The sequence below is a fragment of the Condylura cristata genome, unplaced genomic scaffold (assembly GCF_000260355.1).
Source record: "Condylura cristata isolate star-nosed mole 26May11 unplaced genomic scaffold, ConCri1.0 scaffold00001, whole genome shotgun sequence".
NCBI lineage: Eukaryota > Metazoa > Chordata > Mammalia > Eulipotyphla > Talpidae > Condylura > Condylura cristata.
The window spans coordinates 31,825,383-31,830,598 of NW_004567102.1; the positions used below are offsets into that span (position 1 = coordinate 31,825,383).

General features: G+C 32.6%; 1 protein-coding gene across 1 annotated transcript in view; it reads right to left on the reverse strand.

Moving 5' to 3' along the window:
• PHIP (pleckstrin homology domain interacting protein) overlaps window positions 1–5,216 on the reverse strand; it is a 113,200-nt gene that overhangs the window by 106,871 nt on the left and 1,113 nt on the right. The gene's annotated exons all lie outside the window — the stretch shown is intronic.

Sequence of the window (5,216 nt, forward strand, 5' to 3'; positions counted from 1 at the left end):
CCTTTGCATCAAGTGATGTCATGCATGAGGCCATAAACTAAGTGTTACTCTACAAATCTCATTCCTCTTACAATTTAAATTAGGCTTAATTTAAACAGCTGTATCAGGCCATGTTGCTACCTGAGTTTTCTTATCCAATAATCCTTTTTTTCTTATCAGTGATCCCCCAGTCTCAACTAAACACATGTAAGACAAATAACTAAGTAAATAAGAACCTGCCTCATACTTGATGACTGCTTTCTCTGTAGTGACAAAAGGCACTCTCACTCAACACAAATTTCACTGTTTAATGTCATAGTTTTTATACCCCCAATTTTCAGATTCCATTAAGATGTCATTTTCCTCTAGATATTATTAAATACTCCTCTAATCCATATGCTAAATGATGTATATCAATTTCAAAGGAATTTATTATTCAAAAATTACTCACAATTTCATCAATAAGTTCCTCACAAAACAGAAACCAATAATATTTACAATAATCTTTTATATTCCCCAAATTTGAATCCCATTACTAATTTCAGATATAATTACAAAAATAATTTAAATATTCTAAGAGAATTTGCCTTTTTTTCCCTAATACAATTATTTTAATGTTTGACTTTCGTAAACTCAATAAGAAGTACATAAAAATTAAGTTATTTTAAAAGGATATATGATTAGTGCTGTTAAATAAAGGCTACTATGGTTAGGCTTAAAGTTATATTTCTAAGAATTTTATGGAAACTACTAATCCTACTTGTTTACATATGCCTGCAGAATACAGTTTTATTTGCTACACTTCTGTGGTGATGTGGCAGATAACCACTAAATTTAGGAGAACTCAAAACTGTAGTCTACCCTACAAATTAACTCTGAATGGATTAAAAATTGACATTCATCAGATTTATTTAAGAGTTAGTAAAAAAAAAAAGCTTTATTAAGCTCTTTTTAAAACATATACACATGTACATTTTAAACCAATCTGAAAAAAGATAAAAGCCTTCTCTCAGAACTTTTTAAAAGTTTCTCTGATAATTTCCAAAAAGAGCACAAACTGTTGTGGTAGTTTTCAATTACAAAACTCTCTGTATAGAAGGAGCCAGATGCATATAACAGCTGAGCTGTTAAATATTCTTAAAAGTAATCTGATCACTAACAAAAGAAGAAAGGGCTTTAAATAGGCACTTATGAATTCTGTATAACACTCAAACACATAATATTAATTGTTTGTGAAAAAAGTGTTGGTCTTTAGAATATACAGACCAGCCAGTTTTTTTTCTAGAAGTCTACACACAATACCTTAGAAATGACTTATTCTTGATATTTACAGTACTTTACATCTTAGGCTTCATGATTTTATCCCAAATCTACAAAGTAGTTATACTAATAGTACCTTCTGAAAATTCAATGTGGTTTTTCACAGTGAAGCCACTTCAGAAAGGTACACACACTTGCTTTTTTGTAATTTTTTCCGGAACTTTAACATATTATGAACCTTTACTACCACTACACTAAAGTCCTAAAATTACAAACACAACCTTTACACACTACTCAACTTGTGCCAGACAGTTAGCACTCCCATCTTACAAAGCAGGAGTTACACTGGAAAATAGAACCCAACCTACTGTAGTTGGGGAGATGATAATTCAAAACCCCCTTTATGTTCAAGACACTGTACACTGAACTATTTAAGATAGTTCATTTTAAATGTTTGTAAATCCCTCTAACTTTTGAAAATGATTACTAAGAATCAACAAAGTAATTGCTAGAAAGGATGAAGTTTTGCCCACTTAAGCCCATCAGCATAGTCCCTTCACATCTAACATTTTATTCCTTAGTATGATTATGAACAATTAAAGCCCTGTTTTTATAGATTTTTCAAGAAAAGCTGAAGTATCAATATTTCACTGATGCCCTCCTGAAGAAATTATAACTCTACTACAACTTCACTATGCCCTATCACCCCACCAGAAATCATACAAAGTTTTGAAAGTAACATATTACCTTTCACATACAATGGGAATCCCTGGTTCAAAAGCATTTATGTATTTATCTGTTTTTCCCAAAATTTGCTTCTTAGATTTTTCACCTTAACTTTTCTATTAATCAGCATGCTCTATATAAATGTTCAAATATATATTTATAAACTCTTTATAAAAATATTTATAATCTCTTAATAAATCCTATTTATGGTTCTTACTCATCTCTGAATTTAAGACCACCTATAATTTACGAAAACTAGTACTTAAACAATGGTGGAAAAACATACTAATTAGCATAAAGGGGTAGCCTATGATGTAGTTTCAAAATCTTCAACTTTGCAAAAAGATTCTATCAACATAACCTCAGACTAGTACTATTACATTTTAAACCTGCATGATTTCTCTACATCTATTTTTCTATGTTTTGGATATCTAACTTCAAAATTGGAAATAGTATATAGATATTTCTATTTCAAATTTTGAATTTTTCAAAAAAAACTTCATTTCAACTCATTTTACAAGAGAGGTAACTGGGCCTAGAGAAACACCATGATTTGCCCATATAACCCACTGACTGTCAGTGGCACTAAGACAACAATCTATACACCTCCTGTCAATCTTTCACTCGAATGAAATGATCTCTAATTAAGATGGATTCATTATAGGAAAAGCAAATGTCACCACACACAAAAAAAATGTTTTATCAGTTTTGGAATAAAACGCCTTATAAGAAATGGAGTCAGTTCCAACATCTGACAAACGTTTAAATATTCTCTCTCAAGATCTCATAAATATATAATCACCACTAATTAAGATAACTAAAAGGATAACTTAACCTAATTGATTTCACTATTCAAGCTAAAAAACAAATAAATGAACAAATTTCCTTTGTCCAAAATTAGTTGAATTTGCTTTGCTACTGAAAGGCTGCTACCTAAGTCTGTTCTATTTTAAAAAAATAAGCTTAAGAAGTGCCCTTCACAGTTTTAACACCAACCTCTATTTTAAAATATATAAAATCTGATTAAACATATACCACAGAGTGGAAACAAAACCCCTTATCAAATTCCATTCACTGTTAAAAATGCATTAAATTTTATAGCAGAGGTTAATAACCACTATTACTTTTACAATAACTTTATTAACCTTATACTTTACTGAATCAATTTTATTATTTTTTAAATCTGTGAACTTTAAAAACTGCTCTTAAAACTCCACTTTCCTCTTGATCAAACTTAATCACTGCGATTTTGTCAGTAAGATGGCTAGAGATGCTGATCTGTAACTATTTTAAGCTCACAAATATTTCAAATATATATGAACTTTTATTCTTAAAATACTAACTTAATTTTATAAGTTAACATAGCAACAAATTTCCAGGTAAAGGAAGAACTTACTAAAACCACACAAACAAAGTTATTATTTTGGTTTTACTCACCAAAATAATCTTCAGGCCAATGTTAAATAAGTTCAACTGATGGGCAACAAAATAATTTTTTCCAAGTCAAAGATAATACTGTACAAGGCTTTGTATGTGTTCACTTAGGCATAAAATTTCAAGATCCTCCAGCACACAAAAACAGTGCTAGATACCTACTGTTCCAAAATGTTTTTAGAGCTAACTAAATTAAATTTCAATTTAAAACAAATATCCACATATGGTAACTATGAAAACTCAAATCCATATAGCGAAGAATATTCTGAACGAATAAAATGAATTCTAAGAACTCACAGCTGTCTTGAGTGTACTAACGTGCCTTATTGAAATAATGCACTACTGAAGACACTGCTTACATGCTTAAAGCAGCCTATCTCTGAAAAATTAGAAATATACATTTGAGCAATGAGAATTCTCTCAAAAAAAAAAATCAAGTGAAAGTCAACACTTTACTGGAGAAAACAAAATTATATTAGGATCAGACATTCACTTATTGGCCAGACATCATAACTGCTTCCTTTTAAAAAGTACATTACCAATCAATAGTCTCCAAGTTATGAAAACACAGCAATCTACAGTAACTTGGGCTTTTCCTTTTCCTTAGAGTTGTTTTGTTAAATCTGCCAGATTCTTGAAAATGGACTATCATCTTTTTAGATTTGCAAATAACAATGAAGTCCACTTAAGATTTTGTCAAGTATTTACAAAAGTAACAATTTAAAATTTGCGGTTACTTACTGTGGAAGATGCTTCAAACTTAATTCACTTTAGGAAAATATTGAATGAAAGTACTCTAAAGTCACTATTTGAAAACTAACGTGTATCCATTAAATATACTAAACCTAAGTTTATTTGAACAGCTGTGAGCCCTTATCAACAGCCTATATTCGACAAGAGAATTTGATGTATTCAAGTTATTTCTTCTATCTAAATAGAACAAAAACCATCAAAATAAGTAAGGTCTTGCCTTGACTTCACACAAGACCTTACTCTAAGACGGTGACACTAGTTATACAACTGTCTCAAAACGCCAAATGCAAATATCTCAGAAAATCAATGTTTTGCAAAGATTTCAAAGGCTTGGTTTGCCCACATAAACACACTTTCATCCCCATTCAAAATCAGTGTAGGAAGTGAACATATGGAAAGCACAGCTCCCAAATACAACTACCTTGTTTTCCCACACACAACTGGCCAGTCCCACTTTCGAACCTCAATTTTCAGAAATTAAAATATTCACTTTGAAAGCCCACAAGAAGAATTTTGTAGATCATTAACAAAATATACCCCGACGGAAACTAAAAAAAAAAAAAAAACTTGTACTTGCCAAGTTCCATCCCGCAGTAAATATAAGACCAAAAACCCAAACTCTTCAGTGGACTCCGATGGCAGTTTTTAATTGAACAGGGGCAAAACACGAAAAGGAGCCAAACTGGAGAAAGCTCGGCAAACTGTCTTTAGGGTGTCACAGGATTTGCACCGCGGCGAGTATGTTTTGTAAAGGCAAGATGTGCCACTGGCCAACGACCATCACATATCTGAACCCAGCAACAACAGCACCAAAAAAAAAAAAACCAGCTCTGAATTTAAGGCACGCAAAAGAAACGACGAAAGAAAATGTCTTGCCACGGTTCCGCTGCGGCTGAAGAGCCTGCTCGTGAAATGCTAATGCCACTTCCAAGCAGTTAGTCACCAGCCATTGTGTGGGGCAGGAGAAAGCCGAGCCGACCGCGCGTGCAGGGAGCGAGCGAGCTAGTGAGCAAGCGAGCAAGCGCGCCCTCCTTCTTCGCGCCGCTCGCGCCGCTCCCGCCGCC